Raw genomic sequence first — 24166 nt, 5'->3', positions numbered from 1 at the left:
CCCTAGTCTCCTTGGATTTCTTCTTGCTTCCCACCATCCCAAAATGAATTCTTCACATAGCACTGAGAGCAATTTTTTTAAACATATGTATGTCCTGCCTGTTTGTTTAGAAACTTCCAGTGCCTTTCATCCTACTTAATGTAAAAATAAAATCCCTGTGCTGCAAATTTCTGCCACATTGGCTTTTTCCTCCACCGGGGACATGAGATTCATCATCCCTTCTACTTGGAATCTTCTCCCCCAGATGTTCGTGTAGCTGCCTACTTCTCATAGCTAGTCAGCTTAAACCACACAGCTCAGATCATCTCTCTCCTGGTCTATGATGAAACTCTCCCCTGCCACCTTGAATCCATTATACCACACCATTTTATTTTCTTCCTAAGGCTTATCAATGGCTGAATTAAATAAATACTATTTTTTTTTTTTTAAACTGAAGTGTTTATTATCTTTCTCACTCAAAATTATCATTTGCTTAAAGCAGGCATTTTACCGGTCTTGTTCACTGCAGTGTTTTCAGTTTCTAGAATAGTGCCTCGTACATAAATGATATGCAGTAAAAAATTGTTTGCTGATGGGTGTAAATGTCTAATGGAAATGAATATAAGTCCAGTGATAATGCCATGGTTAGAGAATGATGGAATATTATGTTCTAGAAGAAGGAAACTGAGATCAATTAAGACAAATTTCTTTACAACAGAATAAGCTGAAGTTGAGGGGAAAAACTAGAGTTAATAAACAAAATTCAATTGAGTAAATTTGAAGACTGAATTGACTTTATTAAGTGATTCATGATTTGGGCAGCATCCCATCTAGCAACTATAAGGGCACTTTGAGGTGTAGAAAATGGAAGGTTTTTATAGAAAGAAGGGGTGTGGGGCAATGGAGCTATTAACAAACAAAAAAGGGATTGATTTTAGACCAGGAAGTCTTATTTAGGGACCTGGAAGAATGACAAGGGTTTTTATCATTCAGATTACCTTTTCATTCTATGGGAGATGGAAAAGTCCCATGTGACAAATTAACTTACTGGTTTGTGAGCAGAAAATTCTTGACTGATCGATTAAGATTACATTTCTAGAGAGAACAAAATTGCAGTTCGATTACGTATTAAATCTAGGTTTGGTATCATAGGCTTTTAGCACAAGTGACACCATTTTGGGTCTGTGACTTTTGGTTTAATACTAGTAAGTGAGAAAACTAGGTCTAGAATCCAGGAAAACTGAATATATAACTCTGGTGTTACCTATCTTTTGTTTGGGGTTTGTTTTGTTCTTACTACTGTCCACTATGAATATGGGCAAAAAGGATTTTAAATTGGCCATAAACTATTTATTTGTCAAGGAGGCTAATGTTTACATGGGCAGATCAGGTTTTATTTGTTTCTTTAGTCATTTGAGACTGAAGCAGGCATTCTGGGGGCCTGGGGACCTGCAGGTGTGGGCCTGGCGACCCACTGTGGGGTCTTGGCTTCACACAGGAAAGAATTCAAAGGTGAGCCAGCGTAGAATTTAAAGTGAAAGAGAGTTTATTAGTGAAGCAATGGAACAGAGAGAAGGCTTCCCCAGAGATAGGGCAGCCCTTTCTTGGTGGGATTTACTTCTTTCATTGAAGCTTATTTAATTGAAGGTAGGGGGTGAAGTATTCAGGATTTTTCCAGGAAATGGTGGAGAGTTCTTGAAAGAGCCCTCTTGGCCATTTTGTGTCCTTATATGAGCTTTCTGTTTCTGATCCAGGGCACAGGATGTGTTTTTTAGAATTCTAATGCATTATAATGAGAGCATAATAAGGCTAGGGGTGAAATTAGTTGCCATGGTCGATTAAGGTTGTCTTTTGCCAGTTCTAAGGCATACATTTTGTTGTGGGTTATTCTTACTAGCTTCTTGTTAGCCCTGTAGCCCTTATTGATTACAAGTGTTTCTCCATATACCCTATCTCAAGACACTTTTCAAAAATCTTAGGCATCTAGGCAGGATCAGAAAAGATAGGTAAGGAATGCAAATGTGGAGAACTTAGTAGACACATGGCTGAGCTGAAGGCAGGGGCTGGAGACCGGATCACGCTTGTGCTCTCGTCCGAGGAAGAGAAGGATTTCCACCTGGAGAGGGAAACGACAGAGGAAAAGCACCGAGGGACAGAACGCAGCAAAGGATTGAACAGCACTAATATAGTAGATTCAGTGTGTTTTTAGGTGGAATTAGAAAGTAAAATTGAAAATAATGCTGACCTATGTATCTGTTTTAACTGGAAAACTCCGGGGAGTGAAACATGAAAGTTCAGAATAAAATGAATGGATGAGGAAGGAAATTACAAAGAAGCCAACACGGGATCGCATCTTGGAATTTTCAGACAAGGTTTCAAGTGACTTGGACTTTGGAAGACATGGTCATTGTAGGGGAAGCTATTAAAATAGGACAGGTGAGTGAATTAGGAAGAGCAGAAAGGGATAAAGAAAACCGCACTTTAACATTAGACATAAGAATAATGGGGAGAAATGAGGAGCAAACCTGTGCTGTAAAGAAAGCTATAACTGTGCTGTAACTGAAGCAGGTATCAGCAGGTGGTGGAGCGAGCTGCCCCGTGCAGAGCCACGTTCTGTGGTGTCATAGATGGGGTGCACCTGTAATGGGTTTTCATTCAACCACAGGAAGAGAAAGGACGCCAGAGGAGCAGAGTGAGACACAGAAAACCACAGAGTTTATAGAGAGAGAGGAGGAAGAAAGAAAAAGAAGAAGGAAAAAGAATTATACAATAGCAGAAAACAGGTTTCATTTCTACTGTCTGGTATAAACGTCAGCGCACAGGCGCTGAATCCTTGGAGGAGCCCGCCATCGTCAGTGACTGTGTAGATGATTCTATCATTGGTTGCTTTATTTTCCAAATCCAATAATGAAGTACAATGGGCTTCGAAGCCTGGAAATAAATATGTCTGTGCTTCCTCAGGAATCACTTTCATTGGCAAATAACTGTAACCGCATCATTACCATTTAATGTCTCAGGCAGTTTCAGTGGTACCTGGAAGATAATAAAGAGGTGTCAGTAATATTCATATCTTTTAATTGCTCCTATTCACTTTTTTTTTGTTGTTGTCCTGTGGGCAAAATTGCAACACTTGGCTAGGCATACAGTGGATAAAAGAGACATAAAAGTCCAGACTAAAATACTTTCCCAAATACCCATTACATTGGATAGCTACGAGCAACAATAGAATAATTCAATACAACCTATTTACTGCTGAAAATTAAAATAGCTTTGAACAGCTTTATTGCATGCAAACAATTAAAATAATTATATCAAGTTGCAGCAGCTGCTGCTCTGGTACATCTAGCTGAGAAATGAAGTTAAAAGGAAAGAAAAACAAAAGAAAGTGTAAATGCCAAGAGCAAAAGCAAGAACTTGGTGAAGTCAGGGAATCTAGGATCTAGCATTGTCCTCTTTCTTCCAAGTCATTCACTATTTATATAGTGTAGGATGTTTTTTATATACACTTCCATGTTTAAAAGCGAAATAAGATAATGCCTCCCATGCTGTAAGGCTTCAAGAAACATTCTGAATGGTTGGTTTTTGTGGGGTGTGGGAAGTGCCCCTTTACGAAAAGTCTTCACTTTGATTTAGACCACGATGCCAACAAGCCAGACATCTCATGCCATGATGCGTAAAATCATTTCAAAGGAATCCAGGAAACTGGAAATCTCGCCATCTGCAAAGTTTTCTTTGACCACATACTTTCTGTAAATTAGTTTCAGCTAAACCATTGTCTCTTCTGAGGATTCAGTAAGAAATTGCAAATGACTTATGTGTACACGGGGTTGTGTGACGTTCTGCAGGGAAAAAAGTAGGCAAGATGTTCACGCACACATTAGACAGGTAAAACCACATGAGTTCCCATTCAGTCTACATTCTGTTCTTTCTATATTTTTATTAACATGCATGGCTGAATAACCCGAGGGACAAGAATAACCTGAGAAGACAAGACGGACAGAAAATCAAATGTTATTCTCAAACTAGTACTAGGTTATCTGGTCCTGTAAACCAACATCATTTATCAATTCATCACACATACACCAAGCATCAGTTCTGTGCTAGCATTGTTACTCATGGAGAATGGATAGGGCACAGCCTCTGACCTTGAGAAGCCCACAGTGTATAGTGGGAAAAAAATGGCACATATAGTAGTTATTGCAGTGTTATCCATCCTCAAGGAAAGATGTGAACAAAATATATAGTGTTCCCTTAATTACATCAAGCAAGCAATTTTTCTTCCCAACTGTATAATTTAAAACCATGTTTCTTAGTTGTAAAGATGAATAATAATATGCATTTTGAAGGGCTGTTTGGAAAATAATAATATGTAACTATCATTTATTGTGTCTGCTAACTTTCAGTAACCATGTGCATTACATAAAAGTTATTTACAGAGATGGGAATGCAGATTAGGTGTCGGTAGGAGCTCAGACTCTGCTCTCAGATAACCTGGGTTTGAATTTTGCCTCTGCCACTTACTGGCTATATGACCTTGGCAAGCTAGCTTCTCTATTTGCAAAGCATGAATAATATCAATATTTATCTTACAACATTATTGTAGAGACTAAGTTAGTTAGTACAGGTATAGTTCCTGGCACAGAGAATGCACTGCATGGTGTTAGCTCTATGATTATCTATGTTAACTTCACAGAAAGTCCATGAAGTAAGGGATATCCTTCCCTTTTGGCAGAATAACACTCTGAACCAGAGTAAAGGAATCTTGTGTTTGCTAGCCCGTGAGCTGACCTAAGAGCAGAAATTAAAATTCAAGTTCATCTAACTCTGAAGATATTGTAATAAGGCTGGATTCTCTTCCAAACTGTTTCATTTATTCCTATAAATTTACTTAATATACCCATCCAGGCTCTGTTGGCACAATCCCACTTGGCTCTGAAAAATCATATAGTTATTTCTCGAGTGCCCAATATTATCCCAGTTTATGGTTTCTGCCTTTTGATAAACAGAATTTCTAAATTTCAATTTATATGAGTTTTACTGTCTCTTTTCTTTATGGCTTGTGCATTTTGTTGCTTGTCTCAGGAATCATTCCCCAATCAGCATCCTAATTATCTTCTCCTAAATTATCTTCCAAAAAAGTTATCTTTTATTTTTCTCTTTAAATCACCTGTACTGGTTTTTATGTATGGTTTTAGGTGTAATTTTATTGCTTTCCATATAACAATCATTAGTCAATTGCCCCAGGACCATTTGCTAACATAAAGAATTGATCTATAATTCTCTTACTCATCTACAATAACTAATTTATCATAAATCCAGTTTCCAAAAATACATGGACTAAAATTTATCATATTGCCTGTCGCTTTACCAAAATCACCCTGTCATCATTGCTTATTAGGCACAGCCCCCTATTTTTTAAGGATAGCTTTGGCTCTTCAAGAATTTTTTCTCTTCCATATAAGTTATAGACTTTGTTTACCAAGTTCCAATAAATACACAGGCACAATGTTTCTGGTTGAACCTTCATTGAATGTGGAGGACTGACATGTTTCCAATCCACGGACACAGTGATTTCCTAAATATATTTAGGTATCAATAAATATCTTTAAATAACATCTTATAGTTTTCTCTTTAAAAAATTGTGCTTTAGCCCTGGCCAGTTTGGCTCAGCGGTTAGAGCGTCAGCCTGCGGTCCGGAGAGACCCGGGTTTGGTTCCCGCTAAGGGCACGTACTTCAGTTGCAGTTTGTCCCCAGCCCTGGTTGGTCGTGCGGGTGGCAGCCACTCGATGTGTCCCTTCACGTCGATGTTTCTCTCTCTCTCTCCCTTCCTCTCTCTCCCTCCCGCTCTATCTGTACAAAAAATGGAAAAATGTCCTCGGTTGAGGATAAAAAAAATAGAAAAAAAAAAAATTGTGCTTTATTCTAGGTTAATTCTTAACTACTTTATAATTTATTCAACAAATGATTTTTTAAAGAAATGATATGTTTTGTTGTCATCTATGGGTGTATAGTGAATACAATATATAAACTATAATATAGATGCATACACCTATGTAATTGATAAACTGATAAATATTTTGTATCCAGCAACTTGCTAAACTCATTAATTCTAATGATTTGTATGTAGACTTTGTACATATTCCATTTAAAACCATTATATTGAATTTTTGTTGTTTTGCTTCAAACCTTGTCATTGTCTTCTTGCCTTATTATACTCACAGGACTTTCAATATAGTGCTAAATAAAGTGATGGTGATGGGAGAAGTCACCTTGCCTGCTTGTTTTTTAATCATTTAAAGAGGATGCTTTAATATTTTGTGATATAGCAGGCTGGTTACTGTAAGGTATTTTAAAAATATGTTTTATTTCTAATTTTTATTTAAAATTACTTTAGAAAAAATTTGTCAAAACTATTTTGACTTCTGTTGATTAAAAGACTATAACATTTTTCTCCTTTAACCTATTAATGTGATTTTATTTATCTATGTCCTAAGGTTAAATTATTATTTCTTTCTTAATGTAAATCCAGTGTGGTCTTGATGTACCTCTTTAGGACTTATGTACCAATATTTTACTGAGAATTTTTCTCCTCTAATTTGTTGAGTGGGACTATGGTTTTCCTTTCTCATATTTCCTTGTTGGATTGTAGTATACCCATCAGAACAGACATAAAAACTGAGACAGGAGGTGTGTTCCCTCTACTGTTTTAATCAGTTCGTGGGAGATTTGTAATGTGTTCCCTGCATGTGCAGTGGAATTTGGCAGTATAATCCTCTGTGTCTAGTGTTTTATTTGGAGGGAATTTTAAGTTTCTCTTTTAACTTTTAAAAGATTATGATACATTTCAAGTTTTTAAATTTCTTTTTGGCCTTGTTTTCAGAATTTAAGCTTCCAGGAATTTGATAATTTTCCAGAAGCTTTTTTACCTATTGCTAAGATATTTTTTAACATCCTTCCATTATTTTTTTTTATCACCATATAATGTCACTATCATCATTCCTCTGTGTGTGTGTGTGTGTGTGTGTGTGTGTGTGTGTGTGTGTTGTAGCCTTTTTCTTTACTTCACCTCTATTACTGCAGATTTTCAATGTTACTAGTCTTTTAAGAAAACCAGCTTTTGGATTTTCAGTCTCCACTGTTGATATTCAGGCCGTCTTGCCTCTTGTACTGTTATGATATGCCTAAATTTCACTTATGATTTTGCTAAAAGTTTAGTTCTCACAGCATATTATCTGCAAGTGATTGCATAGTTGTATCACCGTTTTTCAAAGTCTGTTGGTGATTTGTCTCTGAGCAGCTACTATTCAGTTCTTGAGCAGACAGCAAAATGTATAGTCGTGTTGCCTCCTTGCCTGCCAGTTGTGAACAAGACATTTTCAGACAGGGATAATGAAAAGAAAGTAGGAATTGGTAAATTGGTCAACAAAAATGAAAGTTCAGTGAAGAAAAAATTCTCTGAAAGTGGTATTGGAAATGATTAGAATATTTGAAAATGACCAACAGAGAAGCAAAGATAGGACAAAATCTATGCTTGAGGTACAGCCACTTCAACATCTTTGAGTTTAAATTTCCCTGAAAAAAAAAAAGAAAGCAGTTTATGATTAAAATAGACTATTTCCTTGTATTTGGGATAGAGGAAGGCTTCAATAAACAAAAATCCCAATCAAGAATTTCAGTCAGGCCAAAGAATCAGTTACCCACCTCACTGAAAGAAAACACTAATTACAAAGAAACTAGACATGCAATGTTTTAAGCTTAACTTTGCAAGAAATAGGACATAAAGAATGCAGCTGAAAGCTTTGAAACATTAAGGTAGGGGTGAAGTGAGCTGTTACTGTATGCAGAATGGCAGAAACTTTTACTATACTTTGCACCTATTCAAATAGAAGATGAAGGCAGTTATAGTAGAAATGCCTGGCTGTCAGCGCATCATTGTCACCAACACCTGTTGGGAGACTCTAGGTATCAGACAGAGGAACTTAATGAAGGGTTCATTGTTCTATTTTACCTTTTTTTGAGGGTGTATTCTATTTATTTTTTTCCTAATTTCTTAGATCAAAAACTTAACTCATTAATTTTGTCTTTATTACTAATGTATTCATTTAAGGCAATCTTTCCAATTCTGTGAATGTTTATTTACTTATTTATTTTTACATAGGCGTTTATTGAAAAATTAGTGCCTAATTTCAAAATATATGGTATTTAGTTGGATATCTGTTTGCTAGTAACACCTAACTAAATTGTACAGTGGTAAGACTACATAACCTGTGTGCTGTCCATCTTTGAGATTTATCAGTACTTGCTTTCTGATATTTATTAGTACTCTGCTAAGTGTGTGGCCAACTTTTAAAAATATTGTTTTTTGCAATTATGCTTGAGATTGTTGGGACTTTTTGAATTTATTGATTGCTACCATTCATGTCTGAAAGTTTCTCAGCCATTAGATATTCAACTATTTTTCTATATTATTCTCTTTCTTCTTGACATATGTTAAATGTTTTCTTTATACCTTGCATACCTCTTAGATGTTTATATTTTTCTTTTATTTTATACTGTATTGCAGTCTGGATTATTTATTTTATATTAAAAATTATTAATGTCCTTTTAATGGGCTTAATCTTTTGTCAGCCCACTTCATTTTACATTTCTATTATTATATACTTTTTATTTTTGTAAGTGCTTTTCAATGAAAAAGAAATAAAATTCTTAGTCATTTTATACTCTCTTACTTTTAATAATATTTTCAGTTCCTTCTTTTTTAAAATATATTAAAAATAATGATTTTGTTTTGAGTCTACAATGCTAATATCTGAGGAATTTGCAAATCTGATTCTCTTATTTTTGTGTTTGTGTGTGTGTTTCATATGTGTAGCTCATAAAGCATCATTTCTCTCTGTGTGTATGTGTGTGCATGTATTTGACTATGAGGTCATAGTTCTTGGCACTATAAGTATAAAAAATGCGTAAGCCTAAATCCAAGTAGATCCTTTATGAAGGGATTTGCTCGGATTATTTCCTGGGAAACTACGTATCAGGGACCACTTTACCAGAAATTATTGGCCTGATTTCTTTCCCCAGACCATTCAGGTAGCATGATTTTGAGCTTCGAACGCCATAGGGGAGCAGGTTATGGTTATAAATTCTCAAGCCAGATTTTTCCCCCTTTTCATTCAGCAGCCAGGTTCACCACTAAAAATTCTCTTTGCACTCACATCAGGGACGGAAAGTTTATTTCTGTTGAACCTACTCACTAAGAGCCCTTTGGGGTGTCAGCTTTGTGTGGGGTGGTCTCCGCCTAGCCTCTCCCTCTTTGCAAACCTGACTTTTTCTCTGAGACAATGAAAACCACAATTCACGCTCACTGAGTTTAACAGATATTTTCAAGTTAGAAGCCAGACCCTCTCCTCTTATTTTTATTTTTTATTTTTGTCTTATTTTAATTTTTTTGTATTCTTTTTTCTTATTATTATCTCCTCTTATTTTTATAAGTTCCCTCTCTCTCTCTGATTTTTGCTTTATGGAATCTCTTTCTTCTTTCTGTTTTCTGGTACATTGGAATGAATAAAATATGCTTTCAAATATTTTTACATATTTTCCTAACATAATTGAGACATTGGTCACCACACCACATCTGCCGTATAGCCAGAAATGGAAGCTCTCATCAATGTCTGTCCTTGAACATGTTTAATTGTGCTTCATTGCTGTTTTAACTTCCTGAAATGGTCGTTGTTTTATCTTTTTCTTTCTCTATGAACAAACACATGAGCTCCATTAGAGGAGGACCTTTTGTTGTTGTTCCTTTCATTTTTCACTACTATAATTTCAGTGCCTAGGGTAGCACTTGACACATGGGAGCTGAAGTATTTTCTGAATGGAATAATGATGAATCGCATGTGGTTAGAGTGATCAGAGACCGAGGTGACCCAGTCTCCTTTCTCCCACTCTCTGTAAATCATCTTGATTTTTTAAATGGGATAACTGGTTCCAACGCTAGTATACTGATATTAGTAGGCATTCGCTTTGCATCTTATTGAAGTAACAGATTCCAAAATTCAGATTTAAGATTGAGAAGACCAAAGCCACCCGGGTCTGCAGTGTTGGCAAAAGCAGTGCTCCACTGGCCCAACATAAGTGCTTAGCTCCCTGAACGGCCAAAGCCCAGTCAATGATAGAGGGATCCTGTGCTGGAATTGTGCCAAGGCAGCATTTGGGCATTTATTGTCCCTTTGCCTAAAACCATCTTAATAGCACTCCAGACTCTCTGCTCTTTAATAATGCCCATTCGGAGTTTTATCATCTGTCTGAAACACAACATTATTTGTCCACAGATTAGTCTCTTGGGCTTAATTTGTTGTTGTTTTGTTTTGTTTGCTTGCTTGCTTTCTGGCTATTGGCCAACACCATATGCCAAATGCTCGGACTACAAACTTACATTTAGGTCTCTAACCACATTGGTTTATCCCGCATTATAGTACTCGTCCTGGAAGAGGGGTTCTAAATGTGTGTGTGTGTGTGTGTGTGTGCACTTGGGAGTATAAGTGTATAGATGCTTGTACTCATTCAGTGAAATGACTCAACATTTTGGAACAAAAACTAGATACATGACTCAGTCCTCACCCAACCTCAATTTATTCATGTATATATTCATTCAATAAATCAATCTTAGTTTTTCCTAGTTCCCATTAGACTTAATTAATGTCTAGTCTATAATCTATAGTTTTAAATATGCAACTAAGTCTGTTTGCTTTAAAGAAAGCCATTTATTTCCAAAGTTTTACTTCAAAAAATGTGTTTTTATCTAAATGTTTTAATATCTCCCTTGAAAAAAATGCAACTCCTAAATTAAAGCTATAATTTCCACACTTTAATTTATCACATGAAACCCTCCTTCCCTGTGCTGCAGAATTTTGATCATTATCATTTGCAAAATGTACTTCTGCTATTTTTCATATTATCATCTTTACTCTATATTAAACCTTCCTCCTTTGAAAGATTGTTCTGAGATAAAGCTGAATCGAATGTTTTATTGATGAGTCCCAAGAGAAAGGCTCTTTCAGAATCCACCTGGTTTAGAGAAAGCTATTGGCTATGTACCTGCGGCATTATCTTAAATAGCATCACTAATCTTTACAGAGCAAAAGAAAGCAATTTCTCTCATTGTTAAGTCTTGGTGCTGGGTTTCAGAACTATCACAACCTGAAGGCAATGCCTCAGGCATTTACATTGCTGATCATTAATATAAAACTGAGAAGGGCACCTCCAGCTCTTGTTATCACACAATGAATTTACTTTTATTTCTGAAGAGAGAGGGAAAACGAGCGTATCAATGCTCTGACTTCTCTTGGCTTTCCCCCTGCTAGTAATGAGAGTGTTCAGAAAATAAAATAGCTGCAGATCCTTATCAGGCCCACGAAAGGTATTAAAAAACGATTGCATGTATCTTTCTTCCATTTGCAAGAAAGAGACACGTTCTTATTCAATTACTCTGCATTTACCTGAGGCAATCTCAGAAAAAGCTTTCTGCCAAGTTTCTTGTCAAGCATTTTCAAAATTTCACTTTTCAAGAATATTTGTAGGATAAAACTTTCAGAATTACAAGACTGTCATTTTTAATAGGAAACTTCTATAAGCTGAGCACCAGGAAAAAAGGATAATGTATGAATTGAGGAATTAGTAGTGAGAATATATACAAGAGTATCTGCATATTTCTTTTCTTATATTTGAGGGAAAATGGGGAGAATTGCCAAAAAATAGAAATGAAATGTAGCTTAGTTCTCACTTAATTTTTACTTGTGGAAACATAATGTTTCTAATTCCAGTAGAAGAGATCATGGAAATATGAATGGCAATCTAATTTGTTTTTTAATGTTGGAAAACTCGAGCATGGGGTTGTTTAAATATTTACATCTCTCATGATAAGATGCTTTCCATGTATTTCTAATCCCACTGCAGTACTTTTATAATGTTGATCTCATAGCCAAATCCCACTGGAAATACTGGGCAATGTCACCAATGATCTTATAAACTTAAAATCAAGCAGCTCTCAGACTCCCAAATGTATGACACAAGATCCAAATATCTATATCCTAGTTCCTGTGTTTTTTTCAGATATCAAACCTGCATTTCCAAACTGATTCCCCAAGTCCCCACAAACATAATCTGAACAAAATTAGTAAATGTATTATTCATCCTCTGAACCTTACTCTCCACACACCATCTGTTTTAATTGCTGGTTACTATTCATCAGGAATCGTAAACTAGTCACTTTTAACCCCTCTTTCTCTCTGCACATCTACTTAATTACCAGAGCTCACACATTCTCTCTTGAAAATGCCTCCTGCTGTATGACTCACCTTTGGAATGTCTTAGTTCAGAATGTCATCGGATTTCTCTCCTAAAGTATTGCACAATGTTTAAACTCTTATTATAGCCAACAAATATCTCTTCATTCAAGTTTACTTGCCATACAACTACTAAAACTATAATCTAAAAATGTCAAATAATATTAATTCTCTGCTTTAAAAAAGTATCTTGGGTGCCCCAAGAGCAAAGATGACCTCCTAAACCATCAAAGAATATCTTCTAAAATCTCTAGTATTAATTCTCTGCTTTAAAAAAGTATCTTGGGTGCCCCAAGAGCAAAGATGACCTCCTAAACCATCAAAGAATATCTTCTAAAATCTCTACTCTGCCTATTACCACAGCTTTAATGGACAGGAATCTCTTTCCACATCACAGTTCTTAGCATTTCTCAAATCTGCCAGACCTTTAATATTCTAGCACCTTTGCAGATATTATTTCCTCTGTTAGGACTGCCCTTTCTGTGGTTCACCTAGCAACCACCAACTCATTATTAAAATCCTCTGCACATCTCCTCTAGGTGAAGCCCATTCCATCTGCTTTCATCAGAACTAGTAGTCTTCTCCTTTGTATAGCCACAAAAAATTGTTCAAACTTCTATTAAAATAATTATTTCACATTATTATTTTTATGCGTTGTCTCTCTTCCTAATTGCTCTATGAGCTTTGTGGTAAATAGAACTGGGACCATGTTATAATCAAAGCTACAGATATTGTCTTTATTTTGTATGTGCTCAATGTGTGTTTGGAAAAAAAGAAAGTCTTAACACCTTTGTAAAGATTGCTTTATTTTTGCAGTGTATGCTGATTACCATCCTCAAAACTCCACCTTATACTTTAAACACATAATTTGAAACTGCTTTTATATGAGTAAATATTGCGTCAAAATCCCACTTTTGAGATGTTGCTATGTTTGTCTTTGTCACTAAAACAACTCCTGACTGCCCTGGCTGGTGTGGCTCGGTTGGTTGGGCATTGTCCTGTGCAGGAATTGAAAGGTTGCCAGTTTGTTTCCTGATCAGGGTACATGCCTGGGTTGCTCGCTTGATCCCCAGTAGGGGGCGTTCAAGAGACAGCCGACCAATGTTTCACTCTGACATATTGCTCTCTTCTCTTCCTTCCTCCCTCTTCAAAAATAAAATAAGTAAAACAAATAACTTCTGACTCACTCAGGTCTCCATTATCTTGCCTATGTGCCTTGCTCTGGCCTCGCCATTCTGTCATTGGTCTGGGAAAATGTTGCAGATCATTTTGGTTTCTTGGACTCAACTTCTCATACAAACTAAGATTTACCATATACTTAAATCCTGGTGTTCATGGATTTATAATAAAAAGATAGGGAAAAATCAGTGTTATAGAAGAATATAATGGAGTAGGTTATTCCTTTCTGCAGCAAAGTACTGTATAGTTTATTTTGTTTGAAGGTGAGAGGCTGACCTAAGAAATCTCTTTTAATCTGTTTCTAGTTTCCTACTTTAGTAAAAAAAAGATTAAAAAAAAATATGTTTATTTAGTAGAAAACAATTGAATTTCTACAACTTTCAGAACATAGACTCATTTAAATGTGAGATTTCCTACCTTGAAATTTGCACTTAACTGTCATAGTATTAAGATGACTTTACCTTAATAAAATGACAACCTGATAGTACAGTAATTGTTTCTTAAATGCAATAATGTGAAAGTCTCTGAATCAAGTGAAATAAACTCTGGGCTATAAAAGCAATAACCATTTCATTCCTCGCTTTATTGCAATGTAAAAATTACTATTATTATACTTACTAATCTGCACAAATAAATATTCATCGAATGATCACATTTCCCTTTTATTAGGATTTTTACAATAATAAAGACATCTAAATTTCCCTTTTTATTATGTTCATATTAAACATCTCAGATGAAAATGAGACGAACAATATGATCAGAGTAGTGAGAATAAAACTATTTAAGAGAAAATAACTATTACTGAAAAAGGACCTATCTCTCTTATGAGATATTCTGCATTCTTTTTTCTTTTCTTTTCTACTCCCCACACACAGTATCTATCCCTCTTCCCTTCCCTTTCCTTTCTACCTCCTCCCTCCTTCCCCCCTCCCTCCCTCCCTCTCTTCCTTCCTTTCTTTTTCTTTTTTTGCTGTCTTTCTTCCAATCATTAATTTATTGAGGATTGCATATGTATCACACACTAGAATCTGGGAATATCATGATCAACAAGATCTCATAAAGTTTACATGTTAAATGACCTCTTTATACAACCATTGGAAATTATCACCTGGATGTCCTTGTACAATTGCATTAAACATAACCTACCTACAGAGTTTAAATCACTTCAAAATCTCTGAACCCTTATGGACTCCTTTGACTTCTACATTCTTCACATCTTCATCAAAGTAACTTTCTTTTACCTTTATATTTCTTGAGCCTATATACTTGCTTTTGATTACTTCTTCTTTATTCATCTCAATTTGTTTATTCTCCAAATTCTTCTTTATCTTGTCACTGAGCAAACTCTGTAAAATCAAAATTGTATCATACTTGAATACCTAATGAAAATGTGAAGAACTCTATAGTGAAACCTGCAGAATATTTTGGGAGACAGAAAAGAAAATCTAAATAAATGGAGAGATGTATCATATTCAATATTGGAATACTTAATACTATAAAGATGCCATTTTCCCAAAAATTATATATAAATTTAACCAATCTCAATTAAAATCTAAGCTTTTTTTTTTTTCCTCTCAAAATCTGGTTAATTCTAAAATTCTTTTGGGAATGTAAAGGGACAAGAATGTCCTAGGCAATTTTGGAGAACAAATATGAAGGACATTAAATGCTAAATATAAGACATATTGTAAAGATATATTAAATAAGACCATGTACTGTTGGTGCAAAGAAAGACAAACTGACCAATAAAACCGAATAGCAGTTCAAAAATAAACCAGCACATGTGTAGTTACTTTACTTATACAGCAATGGTGCCATTACAGAGCAGCAGAGAAATAATTTTATTATAGCAATTGGTATTTTTTCTTCATGCATCTATATATCATTGTAAGTAAATTTGGAATCCTATTACAGTTATTCTAAGGTGAAGTTTCACTTGATGTGATATAGGAAACCTAAGATTAAAAGGATTTACTAATAACTCTATTTTTTCTTTTACGCCTAGGTGACCAATAATGGAAAGTCATTGATAAGAACAAGGAAATAGGAGGAGAATTACCGGTTTGAGGTAGGAGTTCATTGGATAGGTTTTGGATACTTAGATCAACTCATCACTAGCAGTGTGTGTTTTGCTACTCACTGTTACAGCAAAAAAAAAAAAAAAGGATCAAGTGCAGGCAAAGTTTGCCATCTTGAATCCCTTGTTTATTCTACAGACCTGTAGAATATAATAATTTTTATGTACTCTTTAATAAATATATTGTAGAAGATATGGATATGCCTGAAATTTCAGAAATGCTCAATTTAATTGGAACTATGTGTAAAATGACACAGAAGAAAGAATGGTAAGGGCTAAGTTCTTTATTGCCTTTCAAAATGTCCTCTGTCTGGTCCTTCCTTTACTACGTCACTGATAGTATGTGATATTCTGCCACTTCGTTTTGTACGCAGTGCGCATGCTGCTCAGTACATCACAGACCTCTAAGGATCAATAAGAACAATAAAGTCCATGTGAGACTCTGAAGAAATGAAAACCCTGAAGCAAGCACTTACATCTATTTCCTGCCTAAGGGCAAAACCAGATGAGGCCAGCCATTCTTCTGAGTTCTTCCTGTCTCTATGAATTTTTCAAAGAAAGAATGTTACTTATCCCTATGATAATGCTTTAAAGTCTTAAAGCTATACAAAAATCATGTTATTTTACAAACAGCAAAATTCTATGACAGGAAAGAGACAAACAGGAAGAGTTCTATCCCCTTGGTACCTGGTACCAAACTTCTGCTACTTCAAATTTATTTATTTATGTTAAATATGATTTTATTGATTTCGAGAGACGAAGGGAGAGGGAAAGAGAGATAGAAACATCCATCAACTGCCTCCTGCATGCCCCCTACTGGAGATCAAGTGGTATCCTGGGTGTGTACCCTGACTGGGAATTGAACCAGCAACATCCTGGTTCATGGTACCTGGGAGGATCCTCAACCAACTGAGCCACACTGGTGGGGCACAGCTAGCTCAAATGTAGTATGTTACCTGTTTGCTTTCAAGATAATGCCAAGAAGCACAGGTATTTTAGTGGGAACACTGTCATAATTATATTTTAATATAAATAAGATGTTAGAGTTTATCTTAGGTACATTCAGCAAGCCCATGAATAGTTTAATTACTTTTATCAACATTCACTTTAATTAATCATTTGTGTGACCTGCTGGAGCTGCATCACTACAGGAAATTATCTGTTGATAGACTTTGTTGCTATTTTAAATTCTTAAGAAGCCTCCAAATCCAAGAGGCTATCTTTGAGAGGAGAGGTATTGAATTTTCTCTCTCTTCTTACTGTCTGTCTCGCACGCTCACCAATACAAACCACGTACTATTTTACATGGAAACAAAGTTACCTTCTTCATGAACTTAACATTTGATAAAACTGTGAAGTGTCAGAAATGGAAAGGTATTGAAAGTCTTTTTTAAAAGTCTGATTATTTTATATTTGGAAGGTAGCATATTGTAGGAAAAAAGGTTGGGTAGTTAAGTGTCATGGGTATAGTTACCATCTGAGTGACCTTGGACTGGTGTTAAAACATATTTAAATTCATTGGTGTCATCTCTATGTTAAAATTATCTACAGCTTGGTATCCTAAAAATATAAAGAATACTTACAAATCAGTAAGAAAAATCATATGTTCTCATAGGAAAATAAAAGGGATATTGAAACCAAGCAGCCATGTTCAGGTTTGATGTCTCAAAAAATTGAAGAATGAGTTCATTGACCAAGGGTAAGCAAAAGGAAAGTTTATTTGAAATATAGATAGACTCCCCACAGCTGGGAAGGGACCCAAGTGGGTTTCTGATGAGGCTTCATTGTTTAGGGGTAGATATATACTTTGCTAGCGTCTGATTGGTCCTTTTAAGGAATTCTGCATTAGCACCATGCATACATTTTTTTTTTGCATTTTTTTTTTATTAATTAATTTTTGTTACAGATGTTTCTCCTTTTTCCCTGATTCCTTCCTCCCCCTCCCTCCCTGCCCTGTCCCCAGCTTTGTTGTCCATGTCCACTATTCATGCATACATGCATATAAGTTCTGTGGTTTATCTCTCCCCCACCACCCCCTCTTGTGAGGATTGTCGGTCTGTACCCCACTTCCACGTCTCTGGGACTACCCCATTCCTCAGACTGTTATGTTCATTATATTCCACAAATAAGTGAGATCATATGATACTTGTCTTTCTCTGTTTGGCTTGTTTCACTTAGGATAATACTCTCCAGGTCCCTCCATGTCATCTCAAAGGATAAGAGATCTTTCTTTTTTATAGCTGTGTAGTACTCCATTGTGTATATGTACCACAGCTTTTTTATCCATTCGTCGACTGATGGACACTTGGGCTGTTTCCAGATCTTAGCTATTGTAAATAGTGCTGCTACAAACATGGGGATACATATTAAAGCTTGTGTTTTATACCTGACTGGATTTAGCCCTAGGTCATCTATAGGGGCTTTAGTGGCTTCCCTTTTTATGATAATTTCAATGACTCCCAGACTATTAGTGAGGAGGAGGGGAAACACCCGTGGAGCAACCCTATGCTTGCTTTTGGTTTCTCCCCAAATCCTATCTTGGTTTTCTATAATCCTTTCTAAGGTAACCTGGCTTTCTGCTGTAGAAACATACTCTACAATTTTGCAGCAGAATTCATTCAGCAATCCTGTTGCTTTGCTCCCAGAAACTGGTAGGTATATTAACTGGAATAGGTCAGAATTGCCAGCACTATACTCTTTAACAGTAAATAAGATTCCTTTGCAAACCTAGAAAAAGACACTGAACAAGCAATCGCTGTTCCCCTCTTTCCTAAAACCAGCCTTTCCGTCTTTTATGTAATTGACCCGTGCTCCTTCCGGGAGCTTCTAACTTGCATTTCTATAAATGGGGGCCTGGCGTTTCCTTCCTGGGAGGCACAATCTCCCCTGTTAATTTTAGTTTTATTTTGAGATGTAGAGTCTGAATAAACCTCCAGACATGCTGTGTACTGGTTTACCTGCCTGTGTACTGAGTTCCAAGTCATCTCAAACTTCCCTTCCCATGGTCCCGTCCCCCACTGCCTAACCGGCCTCTTTCTCCTCAGTGTGAGCTGACAATTCACAGAAGAGAGATTCTGAAGGCTAATACACATTTGAAAAAGTGTTTTCCTTATTAGTAGCCAGAGAAATAAAAATAAAATGACTACTGGAAATGCTTCATACCATCAGATTAGCAAAATAAAACAGAACATAGAATCAATCAATTCTAGACTTTGGTCAAAAGGTAGCAAAAAAGTGGCTCTCCCATTTTTGAGCTCCCCTAGTTACACCAGATAGTAATTCGGCTACATAAGTGGCGGTGAACATTAAAATGCCCATGACTGAAAAATTTTACTTCTGGGTATAGACCCTTAGAGAATTCTTACAAAGATATACAGATAGTTACATAACGGGATATTCATTGTAGCCGTGGTTGCAATAGTGAAAGTAATTTATGGCTATGTACAGCACTAGATTATTCTATATCAGGTACAATGAAAGATTTAGATTCATTTGTGTCAACATGGATAAATCTAAAAGTAAATTATTCATATGAAAATGTGAGTTGCATAAGGTAGCATATAACATTATTTATTTAAAACTTTAAAATATAAAAATAATATACTATTTATAGATATATATGTACATAATAAAGCTCAAATATCTATGGGCTGAAATCAAACTGAAATCATATTTGTGCATCTGAGAAAGGAGAGAGGTGGGACTGAGGAATAGATGAGGGAACTTTAACATTATTTGTTGTGTATTATTTTTCACCAAATTATACAGGGTTTGACTTAATGAGGCCATTATTAAAAGACATTATGTTATATTTATTAGGAAGAGTAAAAAAATGAAACTATTTATATAAGCTTTTAAAAAACATTGTATTGTGAGAAATTCTAACATATACCAAAGTACACAGAATAGTCATATATCTATCATTCCAGATTCAACAACGGTCAAATCCTGGTCAATTTGTTAGATGTATATGACCACTCACTTCCCTCTCTGCATTTTTTAAATTTTCTTAAGCAAATCTCAGTCATCATCTCAAGTAATATATTATCTTATATAATATATAAAACATTTTATAAGATATTAACATTTGATAGTACTGAGTGGTGAGTACATGAATATTTTTTACACTAACCACTGAACATTTCTGTAATTAACCTTTATTTGTCTATTTATTTTTATTATTCAGCCTTTTATTTATTTATTTTTTCTTTCTTTATTTAATTAATTAATAAATCTGTATTTTCGTTACAGATGTTTCTCCTTTTCCCCCACTAATAACCCTATCCCCCTCCCTCCCTGCCCTGTCCCCAGCTTTGTTGTCCATGTTCATTGTTCATGCATACATGCATATAAGTTCTGTGGTTTATCTCTCTCCCACCACCTCCTCTTCTGGGGATTGTCAGTCTATAGCCCACTTCCACGTCTCTGGGATTACCCCACTCCTCAGACTGTTATGTTCATTATATTCCACAAATAAGTGAGATCATATGATACTTGTCTTTCTCTGTTTGGCTTGTTTCGCTTAGGATAATACTCTCCAGGTCCCTCCATGTCGTCTCAAAGGATAAGAGATCGTTCTTTCTTACAGCTGCATAGTACTCGATTGTGTATATCCATTCTTTTACTGATGGACATTTGGCCTGTTTCCAGATCTTAGCTATTGTAAATAGTGCTGCTATGAACATGGGGGAACATATATTCTTTCTGATTGGTGTTTCAGGCTTCTTAGAAGTGGGATCACTGGGTCAAATGGAAGTTAAATTTTTAATTTTTTGAGGTAACACCATATTGTTTTCCATAGTGGCTGCACCAGTCTGCATTCCCACCAGCAGTGTAGAGTTCCCTTTTCTTCACACCCTCGCCAACACTTGTTTGATAATTTGTTGATGGCGGCCATTCTGACAGGTGTGAGGTGATACCTCATTGTTGTTTTAATTTGCATCTCTCTGATGATTAGTGATGTTGAGCATTTCTTCATATGTCTCTTAGCCATTTGTATGTCCTATTTGGAGAGGTAAGACTCAATATTATTTATTTCTTCTTTTCAATTACAGTTGACATACAATACAATGTTATATAAGTTCTATGTATACAACATAGTGATTAGACTTTTATATAACTTACAAAGTGATTGCCAAGATAAATCTAGTACCCACCTGACACCACACAAAGTTATTACAATTATCGACTATATTTCTGATTTTGTGTATTTGGGTTCTCTCACTTTGTTTCTTGGTGAGTCTAGCTAAGGGTCCATCAATCTTGTTTATCTTTTCGAAAAACCAGCACTTTGTTTCATTCCTTTGAATTGTTTTTTTTTTTTTTGGTCTCTATGTCATTTATTTCTGCACTGATCTTTACTATTTCCTTCCTTCTACTTGCTCTGGGGTTTTCTTTTTGTTTGCTTTCTAGTTCTTTAAGTTGTGAGGTTAGATGGTCTATTAGAGATTTTTCTTGTTTCTTGAGGTAGGCCTGTGGTACTATGAACTTCCCTCTCAGAACTGCTTTTGCGGAATCCCATAGATTTTGTGTTGTTGTCTCTTCATTTTCATTGGTTTCCAGGAAGTTTTTAATTTCTTCCTTGATCTCCTTGGTAATCCATTCATTGTTTAATAACATGCTATTTAGCCTCCATGTGTTCAAATGTCTTTGCATGTTCTTGTTGCAATTGATTTCTAGTTTTATGCCATTGTGATCTGAGAAGATGCTTGATATGATTTCAATCTTCTTGAACTTGTAGAGACTTAGTTTGTGTCCTAATACATGGTCTATCTTTGAGAATGTCCCATGTGCACTTGAGAAGAATGTGAATTCTGTAGTTTTGGGGTATGATTCTCTGTAGATACCTATTAAATCCATTTGGCCTAGTGGTTCATTTAGAGTCTCTGTTTCCTTGCTAATTTTTTGTCTAGAGGATCTATCCAGTGATGTCAGCGGGGTGTTGAAGTCCCCTGCTATGATTGTATTGCTATCGATTTCTCCTTGGAAGTCCTCCAGAAGATTTTTAACATATTTTGGTGCTCCTATATTGGGTGCATATGTGTTTATCAAGGTTATATCTCCCTGTTGGATAGATCTTTTCAATATTATGTAGTGGCCTTCTTTGTCTCTAGTTATGGCCTTCATTTTGAAATCTATTTTATCAGATATAACTATTGCTACCCCAGCTTTTTATTTTTTCCTTTCCGTTTGCTTGGAAGATTTTTTTCTATCCCTTCACTTTCAACCAATGTGAGTCTTTTGTCATGAGGTGGGTCTCGTAAACAACATATAGATGAGTCATGCTTTCTTATCCAATCAACTACTCTGTGTCTTTTTATGGGAGCATTCAATCCATTTACATTTAAGGTGATTATTGATATGTACTTATTTATTGGCATTTTTGTTTAGTATGGTTGTATTTTTATTTCTATTTCTCCTGCTAATTACAGCAGTCCTTTTAACATTTCTTGCAGTGCTGGTTTGGTGCTAATGTATTCCCTTAGCCTTTTTTTTTGTCTGGGAAGCTCTTTATTTGACCTTCTATTTTGAATGATAACCTTACTGGGTACAGTAGTCTTGGATTCAGATCCTTGTTTTTCATGACCTTCATTACCTCATGTCATTCCCTTCTGGCCTGTAGTGTTTCTGTTGAGAAGTCAGCTGAGAGCCTTATGGGAGTTCCTTTGTAGGTAACCTATTGCTTATCTCTTGCTGCTTTTAGGATTCTCTCTTTGTCTTTAATTTTTGGCACTTTGATTACTATGTGTCTTGGTGTGGGCCTGTTTGGGTTCTTCTTACTTGGGGTTCTCTGTGCTTTTTGAACTGGAATGCCTTCTTTCTTCACTAAATTAGGGAAGTTTTCTGTCATTATTTCTTCAAATATATTCTCTAACCCTTGCTCATTTTTTTTCTTCTTCAGGGATTCCTATGATGCGAATATTATTCTGTTTCCTGTTGTCCCACAGTTCTCTGAAGCTGTCTTTCTGTTTAATTGATTTTTCCTTTTGGTTTTCTGATTGGTTGATTTTTCTACCCTGTCTTCTAATTCACTGATCCAGTCCTCTGCTCCCTCTATTCTGCTGTTTAGACCTTCCAATGTGTTCTTTATTTCTGATATATCATTCTTCATTTTTTCTTGGTGTTTTTTTAAATTTCCAATTGGTTGATATTCAACATTTCTATGTCTTTACTCATGGTACTCATGTCCTTACACATGCTGTTGATCTTCCTCAAGATAATGGCTCTGAATTCTAGTTCTGTTAACTTGCTTAACTGCACCTCATTTATCTCATCTTCGGTAGAGGTCTTTTGTTCTTTCATTTGGCATTTGTTTCTTTGTTTCACCATTTTAGCTATCTCAGTGGGCTTTGGAGCCTGCCAAATTTTCCCTGTGGGTGTTGGTGTTCTTCTGTTTGTGGCACCCTCTACTGGGTTTCGATGAGCATGGGAGGACCCACATTAAACAACACTTTCCAGTCTTACCTTTCTGGGCAGAGTTGCAAGCCCAGGAATGGTTCAGTTATTCTCTAGCTTTTTGCCTGGAGACTATTAGTCACAGTTACTTGAAGAGCATTGGCTTCTCAGTTAAATGAAAAACTCCAGCACGTGTTCAGCATAAGGGGATTTCCTGAGGGTGGAGCAGATGGTGGTTGTTAATGAGTCTCAACTTACATTTAAATGGCCACTGGGTGGGGTTGAATCTCCAAGGGAAGGGCCACTGCCTCTCCCCAGAGCCCTGGGAAGGTGTAAGATGACCACTGTCCTGCATAGCCGCAACTCCGCAAAAGCTCTGAGTGCCCTCCAAATCCCGAGTGTCCCCACACAGTTCCAGACCAGTCCGCCCTCCCTTTGCCAGAGCCCAAGGTAAGTGGCTGTGGCTTTTTTAGCATATGTCCTGGCTCTGGAGCTGCTTGGGAGTTTAACCTGAGGGCGCTGCTCACAACTAAGGCTGCTGCTGTCTGTGGGCTCCCAGCCCCCCTCTTGCACCTCCACAGTCCTACCAGGATTGAGTCAGTGTCCCTGGTTATATGGTCCTCCAAGCTGCTTTTCTGTTGTTTTTTCCTGACGATTTGTGTTTATTTTCATTGTAATTCCAGATTGGTTCTGAGAGATGGTCTGTGTTGCTTCCATTCACTCTGCCACATTTTGGAATCTTCTTAAACTTTATTAAAAAAAAGAAATAATAAAATGGCGGGGGGCGGGGCATAAAAGATGTAAATAAAACAGAAATAAAATAAATGATAGCCATTTACTATTTTTTATTGATTTTTTTCTTAGAGAAAAACACCAATTTGTTGTTCTACCTATCCATGCATCCACTGGTTGTCTTCTGCACATATCAGGACTGGGGATTGAACCTACAACCTCAGTGCATTAGGACAATGCTCCAGTCAACTGGACTACCCGACCAGGGCTAGCCCTTGACTATTTTAAATCTTTTTCTCCAAAGTAATTGTTCACTTCCACCAATAAACTTACTGTGAATTTTATTGTTACTTTGACTTCTAAGTTATTGTTTTCATCTCTCTACCAGTTGTAGAATTCTTCTTCCTACACAGAAAGAAGCAGATTTCCAAAAAATGTCATCAGATAACATTATTATTATCA

Source organism: Molossus molossus, unplaced genomic scaffold (assembly GCF_014108415.1).
Source record: "Molossus molossus isolate mMolMol1 unplaced genomic scaffold, mMolMol1.p scaffold_m16_p_6, whole genome shotgun sequence".
Lineage (NCBI taxonomy): Eukaryota > Metazoa > Chordata > Mammalia > Chiroptera > Molossidae > Molossus > Molossus molossus.
The sequence above is the reverse complement of the archived record's forward strand: the minus strand, read 5'-3'. Positions refer to the sequence as shown.